The sequence below is a fragment of the Alligator mississippiensis genome, chromosome 4 (assembly GCF_030867095.1).
Source record: "Alligator mississippiensis isolate rAllMis1 chromosome 4, rAllMis1, whole genome shotgun sequence".
Classification (NCBI taxonomy): Eukaryota; Metazoa; Chordata; order Crocodylia; family Alligatoridae; genus Alligator; species Alligator mississippiensis.
This window is the reverse complement of record NC_081827.1, coordinates 47,790,151-47,804,640: the sequence shown is the minus strand read 5'-3', so window position 1 is coordinate 47,804,640 and position 14,490 is coordinate 47,790,151. Positions and strand designations below refer to the sequence as shown.

Sequence of the window (14,490 nt, the reverse complement as noted above, 5' to 3'; positions counted from 1 at the left end):
GTGCATCTTTTAAGTGGTGAAGCTGATTTTCTTAGCTAAAATAGAAGCATAGAGTAGTAGAAGCATGAAGACACTGTGCTTCAAAATGGATCTCAGATTCTCTCTACCTACCAGCAAGCAGGGGGGTTAAGTCCAGAGTTAACCATAGCCATTCTCAAATTCGAAGCAGAGAGAAGCTAGCAGGCATTCTGAAGTACAGTCTCTTCATGAAAAAGCCATCTCTAGACTATGACTCTGGAGAAATCTTTTTTTCTACATTCCGCCATCCAAATAGAAGATTAATGTTTTATTTGGGGGCATGCAGTATGTGAGAGAATAGTTATAACTGGCAACATATAAGATAACATGCAATGCCTAAATAAAAGCTTTATTGATATTATATCCATAGTAACATCCTTTATCTGGGTCCATTTTAGGAGAGATGTTATAAGTTCTAGCATACTACTTCCTAGAATGTTCATGAATTTCACATTAGTCAGTCACTAGAAAAAAACTGAGAACAGGGACCAGCCTACTCCCTAACCCTAGCTGAGTGCCTTAACTAATAGGCTGTTGTGGTAGGTTGCCTCTTATTTTCCCTCCTCCTGGCTTGAGGACTTTTACATTCAGTCTTGCCAGGGGGGTTTGGAGACTGCTTCCCAGCTTGTTCTATACCTGGAACATGGAAAAGATGGGTCTGAATCTGCCAAGATGTGTAACATTTTAGAATGCATAGCCAAGAGAGTAGGGCTTATAGTGAAAAGCAAGACTAAATATATGGAGGCCATTTACAAGAACAGAACTGGAGAGGAAACCCCCCCCTGTTCATGCATTTTACATTAGATTAAAAATTGAGAGCAGGGACCAGAACCCAGACCTACTCCCCAACCCCAGCTGATTGGCCTACCAGTAGGTTACTATGGTAGGTTCTTTTGCCTGAATTGCTCCCTTGAATCTCTTGAGCATATTTAACAACTCCTTCTTCCCCTTGCATTGGCAGGATATTGGCAGTGCCCTTGTCCCTCGGCTTCACCTATGGCAAGTAAGGGCCTTGAAAGTTTTACTATCTCAAATCCGTCACCAACCCAGAGCATTCTTCAGAGATTGGGCTTCTGGGGAGTGAGGTGGAGTTTAGGCACTGTTCCATATCCAATTTGGATTGTACCAGAGGTTAAGAGGAAATTAGGGTCCTAATAGCTCAGACTTGGATGCTTCTGCATATTCTCAGAAGCCTAAATTTAAATATCTATGAGGTTTTGTGGAGTAGGTTTGCTTTTAGAGATTTATGCATAGAAATTCTGAAAGGGTCTTATTTAGGTGCCTTGTTTATGAATCTCTATGTGGTCTGAGTGTAAATAACAAGGAAAATTAAAGAAGAAAAACATTTTTATTTTATAACCATTTTCTTAGTGGTCCAAAATGTGTAAATTGTTATCTAACATAAGTATTTAGATTTTACTCTGTTAACTCCTTTTCACATTTTTATGTAAACACGGAAGGGGAAAAGGCCAGAACAAAAGAGACCATCAGAATACTTCTGAACAATTTGAATGAATTCAAGTCAGCAGGGCCTGAACAGCTTTATTCCAGAATACTGAAGGACTGGCAGAAGGATTTCAGATACCTTGGCAATAATATTTACCAAGTTATGGATAACAGGTAAGGTACCAGAGGATTAGGAAAGGGCCAATCTAATGTCTGTCTGTTAAAAAAAAAGGGGTGGGGTGGGGAAAGGGACCCAGGGAATTCAAGCTTGACTTCAAGACTTGGCTGTGAATACAGCAGATTAGAAAGATGTCTGTCTGTATTTGGAAGAGGAACAGCTGATTACAAGCAGCCAGCATAGATTTTGGCATGATTTTCTAAGAACAAATCATGTCGAACAATTTTATCTCATTCTTTCACGAAGTAAGTAGTTGGGTGGATGATGGGAATGCAGTGGATACAGTGTACTTATATTCCAATAAGGCTTTGACAAACTCCTATGTGAGCTTCTCATAAACAAATTGGAGAAAAATAGGCTAAACCAAACTTCTTCTTTGGCAATCCCTCACAGTTGAGGATGATTGTCTTCCATAACTTTCTTATCTATCTGTCTGAAGATAACTGATGAGGTCTATCCAGGATTGACAGACTCTACTGCAGCTCAGACATGTGTTTCCATGTGGAGTGGGTACTGCTGGATTCTTGATTTCGTCTGTGACACACTTTTTTTGCTGCTCCTGCTTTTCCATCTCCTGTTGTTGTCGTGATGTTTCAAAGTCCTGAAATCCCTGCAGCAGAATTTTCCTCCGTTTGGTCAGTCCTGGGCAATCATCTACCATGAATTGACATCGATGTTGCATTTTTTAAAGCTGACCTTGACGATGTCTCTGAAGTGCCCTCCTCTTGAGCATACCACCTTGTCTGAGCTGGGACAATAAAATTTGCTCTGGGAGTCTGGAGTCAGACATCTGGATGACGTAACTGGCCCAACAAAATTGATGTTGGATGATCATTTCCTCAGTATTTGTAGTGTTTGCTTGCAGAAAAATGCTAACGTTGGTGTGTCTGTCTTTCCACTGGATTTAGAGGATGTTCTGCAGGCAACATTAAGGATAATTTTCCAACAATTTCACATGTCTCCTCTATGTTGTTCTTGTCTTTGCACCATAGAGCAAGGTGGGGATCATGGCTGCTTGGTAAACCATGAGTTTGGTTTCAGATCTGATGTGGCAATCTTTGAACACCCATTTCTTCAGGTGTCCAAAGGCTACACTTGCACATTTGAGGTGATGTTGGATTTCTGGGTATTGACCAAACTCCTACAAGACAGATAGATAACTGGCTTAATAGCCTCAAGCAAAGAATGACTATAAATGGATCATGGTCAGAATGGCATGAGATTTTGAGTAGGTTGTCTCAGGGGTCTGTCCTGAATCCAGGGATGTTCAGTGATTTGCATAGCAGACTAGAGAGCTTCCTGAACAAATTTGGAAATGACATGAAACTAGAAAAGACTGAAAACATGTTGGAAGATGAGAGGTAGAAAGTCTTTATAGCTCCTTATTCAAAAGTATCTTTATAGATTGGAAAGCTTGGCTTGAGACATCAGGATGGAGTTCAGGGCTGATGAATGTAAGGTGTAGGGAAGAATAATTAAAAGCACAAGTTAAAAATGGGTGATAACTTGCAGAACTATAGAGAAGGATCTTGATATTTTAGTGCATCATAGATTTAACATGAATCAGCAATGTGCTATAACTGCAAAAATGCAAATAGATTTTGGGTAGCATCAACAGGTATACTAGGTGCAGAACATGGGAGGTGATAGTGCTACTCTCCCTGACACTGGTTATGACCAACCTAGGGCAGTGATGCTTAACTTCTGGCCCACAGAACAGACCCAGCCTAGGGGACTATGTCATTTGGCCACCAGGGCTCTCTACTGGTCTGGAAATTTTACATAGGTCAGTGGTGGTGTTAATTCCAGCTGCCAGGTTTCCAGACACTGAGGGAGCCATGAGAACTGGATAACATGGTCCTGCCATTGTGTGGTGGGTCACTTTGTGGCTGAATCTGGGTCATATCAGGCCAGTCCAGCATGTGGCTGGCTCATACCTGTAGATTGACCCCACGTACCAACCCCACATGGAATATGGCCCAAACTGAAACTTTTCCACTCATCCAGCCTGAGGGAGCAGAATGCTGGTCACCAATGACTTCGGGTGTTGTGTATAGTACTGGGCTCCACATTTTAAGAAGTATGTGAAGAAGTGAGAGAAGGTCTAAAGACAGGAGACTAAAATTATAAAAGGGTCCTCCAAGGCAAGTCCTCCAAGAAGAGACTGAAAGTACTAAGCATTTTTAGCTGGCAGAAAAAGTGAGTGAGGCAGAAGGGGACATGATAGCAATCTTTAAATATCTGGAGGGCTGCCCTAAAAAGTGGAAAGAAAAGCTTTTCTCCCTTACTGCAGAGGACACAGACTAATAACTTGAACTTGCAGCAAAGGTTAGAATGGATATCGGGAAAACTCTTTTACTGTTAGAACAATGAAACAATAGAATATCCTGCCCAACTGGCTAGGTTATGAAAGAAGATTGCACGAGTTAGGATACTTTTCAAAGAAGGGATCAAAATGGCATTTCAAACTCTCCAGAATCTCCAAAATGGTAATGTGTGGAGTTGTATTTATGGTCCCTAGGTCACAGTGCACAGTGGTGGGTATCTGGTTTTCCTATGGTTCTGGGCCTTTCTGGTTGCCACATGGAGCCAGGAAGAATTTTTTCCCCCCTCCTGTGTCAGGATGTTTTCCCCCCTTTGTTAAAAGCAGCCAGGTCTTCCGATTTTGACCAGTGTGTGATGCTGCTCCTTCTGAGAAGAGGCACAATCCTCTTCCTTGAATCTCTTGAGCATATTTAACAATGAGTTTCTGTCCTTGCAGACAGGATTTTGGTAGTGAATTTGACCCTTAGCTTCACCTGTGGCAAGTAAGGATGTTTTTTGATGTGTTGGGCATTGTGCCTGGGAGTTGTACAAGATGGTTGTTTGTGAAGTTTTTAAAAACAGGTTAGATGCAGCACTGCAACTCTGGCCTGACCAATGCCACATAGAGGGGAAGGATCACCCCCATGGACCTGCTTGTGATGCATCTGTAGATGCATGACAAGGTGCGGTTAGCCTTACTGACCACTTCCTCACATTGGCAGCTCATGTTCATTCTGGAGTCAACAATGACTCCAAGATCTGTTTCTGCCACCGTGTTGACAAGAAGGGTGTTCCCCAGCCTATAGGTGTGTTGCTGGTTCCTTCACCCTAGATGTAGTACCCTGCACTTGTCTGCATTGAATTCCATCCTATTCTCATTTGCCCACCTCTGTAACCAGTCTAGATCTAGCTGGATTCTCTCCCTCCTCTCCAGTGTGCCCACTTCTCCCCACATCTTGGTGTCATCAGCGAATTTGGAAAGCGTGCTTTCCACACCCACATCCAGATTGCTGATAAAGATGTTGAACAGTACAGGCCCCAGGACCGAGCCCTGGGGGACTCCACTGCACACGTTCCTCCAGGTCGAAAATGACCTGTCCACCACCACTCTCTGGGTGTGACCATCTAGCCAATTTGCCACTCATCCGACTGTGCAGGCATCAATGCCACAGTCACCAAGTTTTTTTAAGAGAATGTGGTGGGAAACCATTTTGAAGGCCTTCTTAAAGACCAGGAAGACAACATCCACCCTGACACCCTTAAGTCCAACAAGGAATTTCCCTTGGTGGGACTATGCACCTCCTGGGTTAGATGGAGGTGCTGTATCCCAGCTAGGAACCTACATGAGTGGTTGGACCTGGCTGACTGCTCCTCCCAGCAGATGTCTGGTTAGTTCAGATCACCCATGACAACCACATCCCTTGACTTTACTGCCTCCGTGAGCTGACCTGAGAATTCCAGGTATAGCTCGTCCCCCTGGTGAGGCGGTCTGTAGTAGACACCCACTATCAAGTCCCTTTCCCCACTCTCCCCTTGCATTCTTACCCAGAATGCCTCATTTTGCCCCTCCTCTGACCCTATCCTGATCATTGAGGATGTGTATTGCTCTTTGAAATATAGCGCTACACCTCCCCTTCTTTTCCCTGCTCTCTCTCACCTGTACAGCCTGTATCCCTCAATGTCTGCTGCCCACTTGTGGGTAGAATCCTACCAGGTTTCCATGAGCCCCACTAGGTCTGGGTTTTTGCTAGCTAGCAGGAGGATGAGTTTTTCCTGCTTATTCCCTATGCTTTGAGCATTTGTGTAGAGGCATTTGAGACCTCCTGTAGGTGTCCGTGCCACCCCCTTGTTCCTAAGCCTGCCTTGGCCCATCACTTACCTGGGTACTACCCGTGTGTGTCACCTGGCTTGACGGTGAAGTGTCCTCATGTTCCTCTGCATCCCTGTCTCCTGGCAAACCTAGCTTAAAGCTTGCAGTACAAGATCAGCCAGCCTGGAAGAAAAAACTTGCTTACCTTTTGGGGAGAGATGAAGCCCATCCCACTCAAGCTTGTCCTTTGTGCAGAAATGCAGGTCATGGTCCAAGAACCCAAGGTACACCTGGTAACACCAGCTCCAAAGCCACCGGTTGACCTCGCTGGCGCATGTCTCGTGGCACTATCCACGTCTGCTCACTGGAAGGATAGAAGAAAAAAACCCACCTGTGCCCCTGTCTCTTTGAGCTTTGCCCCCAGAGCCTTTCCCAGCACAAAGGAGACATGCCCTCTCCCCCTTTTTTTTTTTGCTTTGATGCATGAAGCCTAGGGGGTGCCCCTTGTCCACTAGGAAGCTCAAGGATGGCATTTTACTATATCCTGTCTATGGGATATAGTATGGTGTTGCTGGTATGGGCTCTCAGGTAGGCCAGCAGCAGCAGGTTTGTGGTGGCCTCTCCCATCAGGCTGCGCTGCGGCAGGGAGTCCCCTTCTGCTGTGGCACCCCTGTGGAGAATCACTGGGTTGGACAGTCTCTTATGGAGGATGGTTTTGATAGAAATGGTCTTGCTTTGAGTAGGGTGTTGGACTAGATGATATCCTAAGGTTCCTTCCAGACTCTTTTTTATTATTCTATGATAATTTGCTAATAATTTCTTAAAAGGTTTCTATTGGACTTTATTCCTGAAAATATTTGTTACATTGATCTAAGTAACAGCCATTTGGTAATCAGGTCAGAAGCAAGCTAATGCATTTTGAATGTGACTGGTATGTCAACACAAGCAGTTAATTCCTAAGAAATTTATTGTCCTTATGTCCATCAGACCTTTGAGATACAAAAAAATGACATGATAATATCTATGCTGAGGTATACATCATGGAGACGATGTTGACTTATGCAAGATACAGTGAACATTTGATCTTCATTGAGACAGTGACTTGACAGGTCAATAAGTGTGAGAATGAGGGTCACCCAACCATTTATGCTGTGCTGTAATAAATCCAATCACTCCACTGAAATCACTCTGTTTAAATCATCCACCTTCATCTTGGTACTCAAGTGATACACATGTATTATATCACCAATGTATAGTCAATCACTGCCTAGCTATTTTCACCTTACTATTGAAAAAGCAAGTTTAAATAATATCTAGTTATTCCTATGGGCTTTACATGAATTCTGTTATGTTAGAAAGGGTACAACAATGAATCTGAAACAGATAAGCACACTTGTTCACTTCTCAATCCATTTCTTTAAATCCTATAGGACAATGTTCCAGTGTTCTATGTATAGGTAGAATACACGGGGGCTTTTTGGAGGTCTACAAAATGAATCCAGCCTTATACCAAATAAATCCCTCCAGCCTGAGAGAGCAGATTTCATACTGTAGACACAAGTGTTAGTCCTGCCAAAGAAAATTTACAGGAGAAACCCAGGGTAACTGAGGCAATACTAATAAGCTCAGTGTTTACAATCTGAGGAGCCAAAGTGCAGGAAAGGGGCAATTCACTTTGAATGATTGTATTTAAACTACCTAAGAGTAGGAAGCTGTTAATAGAAAAAAATTTAACAAAGGTTGTTCGATCGAACAACTTTATTGTAGCTAGGTAACAGTGTAACAACTCCAAATCCAACCTCCCTGAGCAGATATTGCCATTGAATAAATCCTTCTCATTAAGACTAACTTCAAGTGCACCTGAAGCTTTTGAATAATTTAAAAGGTTTGGGGGACCTTTCCCATCCTCTGCTGATTACTTTCTGAAGAGTTTGGTTCACTCTCTCCTGGCATTTGAATCCCATAATAAATGGATTTTGTGGGAGTGTTTGTCCTGGAGTCATTAATGAAAGTGGGATCCAGTCCAGAATAGCTCCAGACTCTGCAGGAAGGGACATACAAGGCTTACAGACAAATGGAAATTCCAGTTTAGGTCAAAGTATTAGACAAGACAAAAGCCAGAAGTGGGACCTTCTCTGCTATAAAATAACATAACCTAAAACCACAGATGATGAACTGAAAGAAGTTTAGCATAAAAGGAGATGGGGAACTCAGGAATTACCTCGTTGAATCAAACTCATTGTCCAGCTAGTTCAGTAACCCATTTCTAGCAGTGGCCAATATTGGAGCTTCAGAGGAAAGTGCAAGAAGTCTTTCAGTAGATGGACACAGGCTAATCTTACCCCAACATTAATTCTACTCCAAGTCAGTTATAGTTAAAAATTGTCTTAAACCCTGAGGTGAAATATATTTTTCCAAACTGTTCCAAAACATATGCTAGCACTAACAATTATAATTCTGACTATTATTGTCAGTTCCTTTTTTCTTTTTGGTAATCCTCAATTTTTGGTTCCTATGATATCTTTCAGCAAATAATTCTACAGTATAATTATTCTTTATGTGAAGAAGTCTTTCCTTTATTTGGTTTTAAATGTATCATATTTTAATTTAATTGAGCATTCACTTCTTTATATCATTAGACCATTATATTCTGGTGTATATGCTTATCATGTCCCTTATTAGTTATTTACTTTCTAAAGGGAGCTGGTTTTTTTTACTTTTCATATTAGGGTTTGTATATGTCCCTAAACATTTTCTGAGCTTTCTATACCCACTTCTCATTCATCAACATTATTTTTGAGATGGGTTGACCAAAAGTCTTTTTGGTATTTCAAAGGAGGATGCACCACTGATTTATATAATAATATAATATTGTTGCATTATGCTTAGCTGTCATATATATTGCATTCCATAAACATAGATAACTGGGATCCCTAACCCTGCCTCCAAAATATAGGGGATGATAATAATAATAATAAAGGACATTCCGGTTTTAGAATGGTAGCTCATTTCTCTCACTTTTAAAAAAACTGGATACATTTGCTTATGAAATAAAGGTACTCATTATACCAACATGAGTGAAAAGAACTATTTACAAATTTAAAAGTTTTGCAAACAATGATCTTTACTCCACGATTCTTGATCACTACTGAAATTGGGAACATACACCTGACATGTTTTGAACTCTTGCCTTTCTGGTCTGATTGGAATCGTTAAAGAGTTTTTAGGATGTTGAATAAGGCTTTATCATTTCTACTCAGGTGAATACTGGGTATTGTAAAATCAGTTAAAAGTATTAATAACATTTCTTTTTGAATTTGGGTAGTGGGGGTTACCTGTCTCTATTTCATTTTTATATTTTAAATCTTTTTCTGCCTTATAAGCTCAGACATGGTCTCTCCAATGGTAAACTGTTTTGTTTATACCAAAAATAAATTGAAGCTTTCATATGATTGGATAAGTTAAGTGACCTAAAACATGTACATATGTGACTGGATGTTTCTGCAATAGCTGACCCTTGCAGAGTTTTGGACAGATTGTCTCCTCTTTAGGTATTGACCTAGTCAATCTTTCCAGCACAACTTTATACAAAAGAGGAAGTTAAACATTTCTATTTGAGCTATTCTACCACCAATATAAGCTCCCATTTTATTTAATCTTTCACAGCCACCTAACTTGCACTCAGAGCAAGGATATTTTCTGAAACTGAATCAAGTGCACCAAAAGTCTTGTTGGACAGACATCATGGGTGAAGATGTACTTAACATTCATAATTTATGACCTGAAACACAGCATCCCATATCAGTCATTTTTAAAATTATTTTTGTGATTTTCAAAACATAGTATTAGTGGTATTATTTTAATAGCATATTGCCTCACTAAAAACAAAGCAGGCCTAAGCAATGACTATACACAGGGGTTTTTCAGGGGTGTGGGGGAGGCAGGCGGGGGCATTAGCAATCTGGTTGATACACTTGCCTTCGGCTTATTTTCTGTTGCAGGGGCTGATGCTCAAATTTACATTCAATAATATAGCTTTAATTTCTGATTCAGTTGCCTCAGGTGATATACAGGCTACATAGTATAAATTAATGCTTCAAGGACATTCATGCACATATCTCAGGGTTTAAACCATTTGATCTTTGGTGGAGCTGTTGTTTAATCTATACTAATTGGGTAATACTTTATAAAAATGGTATTTAAAATATTCCTTATGATTTTAAGAGCCATGATTTCCCTTCTCTCTTTTTGAATAACTGGACTTCGTAAATTTGTCTGTGTTCTTTTCCCCCAGCCACTCTAAAATATCAGCATCAGATTTTGCCCCAAGCAATACATATGAAGAATGTTAGAGTCTCTCTCTCCTCCTAAGGGTGTGTTTTCAGCATGTTCAATTTGCTTTCAGTGTGAGTTCATCTTGAAAAAAATGTACATCACTAAGTATTTTCTTTATGATCATCTGGTATTCTTCACCCTACTGAATATTAAGCATCTCACCAGTGTTCTCTGGTGGTCTTCTAAAGAATAGGTTCATATGCTTCATGGTGACACAAGAAAGCTTTAGTACCTCAGATTTGTTTCATTTTCCCAGAAAGCTTTTTCCATGTACTTACTCAAAAACAGTTTGCATCTAAAAGTTGTATAACAGCAGAAACAAAATATGCTCTCATTAGCTTCAGAATGAGGGAACCACTTCAAAAACTTCAAACCCAACTAAGCTGAAAGAACAATGTGTTTGGGATTTTTTCATAATTATACACTTGGAAAGTCTTAAGTGGTAGTTGATAAGGTGGCTCAGAAATGATAACAATGTCAAGTACTGGCATTTTGTTTCTGTTACAGGTGATAGAGACAGCTCAATACTACAAACTGTAGGATACTTTGGAAGTTCCAGTCTGTTGGAAATATCTTTCTCCTCTTTAATCAGCCATGCTTTTGTAATTTAATGCCAGGAGCTTGAAAATACTTAATCCACTTACTAGACACTTAGCAAAATATATGCACACCCCCCCACCCACTACCACCACAATACCCGAAATACTTAGTTGGCCTCTTGTGTTTGTGTATTCTTTGTAAAGCCTAGATGTGTCAGAATGAAGAAATGGAACAGCCTGCATCTGATCTGTTGATGACCCTGTTGCTGTGTTTTGCCTACTTAACCTTCTTGAATTCCCCAGAGACTGTGTGAAGTTAATGTCTGGAGGTACTTCAATGCCTTAAGCATGTTGGGACTCTGGCTGCAGCCAGAGGCTCTAAAAGGATCCTGGATTCCATGACATCTGGCCTCGCTCCTCCCTCTGTGACCAGAGCACATGGAACTTAAGTAGTGGGAAAGACAAGGGAAGAGAAGGAATGAAAAGGGAAGAACTCATCAGGTAGCTCAGGGAGACAGCCACAGAGTGACAGTTGATTCAAATTAAAAGCTAAGTATAGACAGTCAAAAATCAAAAAGCTGAATCAATTTAGTCTTCACGTGTTAGTCTCAGCTGCACAGATTAAAGTGAAACAGAAGTGCACAGACATTTACCCTTGATTCAGGAACTGCAACCACATGCCAGCAGTAGCCCAGGCCAGAAACGGGGGACACTAGAACACAGCTCTCTGGCTCTGTGTTTACTTTCTCTTCCTGCTGCCCCCAAGGTCTCTGGGATTTGCAGTCCAGAATTAAAGCAGCAGGACTCTGCAGGGTTGCTCATCACTTCCTCTTCCTGCTTCCAGGTGCCTCTGGCATTTGTAGTCCACAGCTGTAGCCAGCAGTAAGTTTGAGTAGTAGAAGAGGTGTTCAACCCCCTGCCCCAGCTCCAGAGCCCAGCCAGGGTTTGCTTTGGGGGGGAGGGGGTAGTCTCACCCCCACCCCCAGCCCCACCTAGACTGGGCTGCATTTCCAGCCAGACTTGCTCCCCCTCCCCTCTCTTATCAGCCAGCCCTCACTACTCCATCTGGGGAGCAGAGGGGCAGCATTAGCCCTGCTCTCTGAAACACAGAGCCCAGCCTGGGGCTGGAAAGCATACTGAGATGATGGGGGACTGTGATTTAACTTGAACCAGAAAGGGGTGTGGGACAGAAGTTTCATAAACTAGTTTGACCCAAATCAGTTACATCTGTTACTGCATTCAACCAGGTTTATCTTTAACCAGTTTCAGCAATTTGAAACTGCTTTACGTGCACTGAGCTTCTGTTCTGTTACAGGTTTAAACCAGTTTCTAATAATTTAAACTGGTGTATGTGTAACTTCCGTCCCTAGCCAAAGAGATAGAATTGAAAGTCTTCATGAATACAGAGAGAGAATAAATCAGAAACTTGCATAGAAGAAAGTTGGAAGCTGTTAGTCTTTCAGGTAATTTTCACCTAACCATGCAGAATTCTCTCCATCAAAAAGAGGACATTTTGTTTGCTAAATCATTTCCCAGTTAGGGCAGAAAGAACTCAGAGCCTGCTGCAGAAAAGACCTTCAGCCTTCTCTGGTTATAATGTGGAGTTGATATCCATGAAAGGCTTAAGTAGTGATTCATTGCAAAACTGCACCCTATGCACCCTGCCTGGACTGAAGACAGCTCTCAGTTATCAGGAGACTATCCTTACTATCATAATTAGTGGAAACTTAATATTCAACAAGTAATACGTTGTTATTTTCTACTCCAGGCTCCCAAAACAAAATGTTTTTATGCCTCTGGTTCAGCTTGTATAATTCTGTTACCAAGTATATAGACATTTGCAGAAATGTAATTTTTCAGCGAGTGTCATCTTTATGTCCAAAGGGCAGTAGTAAGAGCATTTTTCTTTCCCACTATGCAACAGAGACAAAAATGTTCATGATTGCTGATAAACTTGCCCATGGAGTTCCAATCTAGTGCCACTGATTTCTTTGCCTCTAATAAATGAGAATACATATTTCCTTAAGGAAGTGTAGGTTATATTTTATGTTCCTGGGGACCCTTCTGCACATGTAGGTAAAGGCATGATGGAATGTAATGCATAGTCCACACAGTTGTGCTTTCTTCCTGCCACACATCTTATCCCATCTCACCTTATTGCTGGCACAGGGGGAGCCTGATCCTGAGCTCCCCCTACAGTGCAAGAAGCAGGTTTCTGCAGCTGGGAGGCTGCTTAGTTGAAGGGGCACCCAGATGCAGGTGCACCCCACACAATCTCAAGATTGGGATAGAATAGAAACTGAGATCTCCTAGCCAAAGGGCACTCTATACATCCCTGTGGCTGGGAGATAACAGCCACAGGGTACCCCATGCAACCCCATGGCTGGGAGACCACAGTTGCTATGATCTCCCAATCACTGGGGCACTGCATGCACCACCAGGGCTGGGAGATCACAGCTGTGCCCCTTGGCTTTGGGACCCAGCATTCATAGCTGTGGGACCCTGTAGGACACTGTCAGGACCTAGAGTTCACAGCTGCCCATGGGCTCCCAGCTGCAGGGGCAGACCCTGCAGCACATGCAAATTAAAGCTAGATAGCAACTAGCCCTAAAGTTGTTACACATTTTCAAGCAATAACTTTATAGCCGGTTGGACATTTTTATGGTGTAATTGCTAATTTGCATATGTAGCTGGTCTAAATTAGTTGGGCAATTAACCTGGTAATTGTGTGAACAGCTACTGTGTAGAGGGAGCCTAGGATAATCCACCTAAAGCAAAAAAAGAACCAAAAAGGGAGAAATGTCTTCATTCTCTCCCCTGTTTTTGTAGTAGTATGGACAGACATAATGTTGAAGAGGGTTCCACAATTTTCAGAGGCAAATAGAAGAAACCAAAGTTATCTGGTAATGCTTTGTTCAGTCTCCCTATACTCTAGATTATCAACAGTCTATGGAGGCAATAATTACATTGGCAGACCCTTTTTCCCATCGATGAAAAAATCAATGTATACATTAATGCTTAGATGCTATACTGTAGAATCCTGGAAATGCAAGCAGTGGAAGAATACCCATCATATTTCTGTTCTGCAATATGATTCCCATCTCTAATTAAAATCCTAAATCAAAATTCAGGTTGTCTTCTGCCTTGCAGTAACAGAAAAAGATTAGGGTCTCCCAGTGACAGTCATAGTTCCTAGAGAATACGAACATACATGTTAATACTGTAAAGGCACAAGGATGAAACTAGGCCTTGGCTATTATGTCCCATTGCTTCCAAGCAAACAGAAGTGGCCTGCCTAGGAAGGTGTGAGGAGAGAGAAGAGCCCCAGAGAAGTAAAATGGCTCTACCTGTATTGCAAACAACTATACAGGGCTCCTTCTTCACCCGGTGTTTCAGGAGGAGACGGGGAGCCAGCCAGAATTCCAGGATAAAAGGAGACATGCAGCAGGCAAAAGGGGGACACAGGAAACTGGAAGAGACTGATTCAGGCAGCGAGATGGCAGGGAAAGGCGCAGGCACTGAGGAAGCAAGGGAGACCAGGCTTAAGGGAAGCAGCTCTGTGGAGGGAGCTGCCAGGGGAGAGAACACTGAAGGAAACACCGGGAGAGAAATGGAAACTGCTGCCAGGCAGTTAGACAGTACCATAAAGACCCTAATAGCAGGGCTGAAGAAAAAGGGTACTGCAAAGTTGGGACTATAAGGGCAGAAGAAGTGCCAGTTTGTTTTTTTGTCCTTTTCGTTAGGGTGAGAGGAAAGTCACCCCAGATAGTGTGTTTACAACTATCAGGACAATAAGCGAGGAAAAAGACTGGCTAGGATTACTGGCAGGTCTGTGCCAGGTTCAGCCGTGCGAGGTACAA

The 14,490-nt window shown here is 42.0% G+C and overlaps 1 long non-coding RNA gene across 1 annotated transcript in view; it reads right to left on the bottom strand.

Annotated features, from left to right (window-relative positions):
- LOC109284291 (uncharacterized) overlaps positions 1–14,227 on the bottom strand; it is a 33,717-nt gene extending 19,490 nt beyond the window's left edge. The window contains exons 1-2 of the long non-coding RNA XR_002091689.2: positions 13,978–14,227; positions 5,962–6,120 (exon numbers count right to left, since the gene is read on the bottom strand). This is a non-coding gene — a long non-coding RNA (uncharacterized LOC109284291). The remainder of the gene's footprint in view (positions 1–5,961; positions 6,121–13,977) is intronic.
- Between the last annotated feature and the right edge of the window lie 263 nt (positions 14,228–14,490).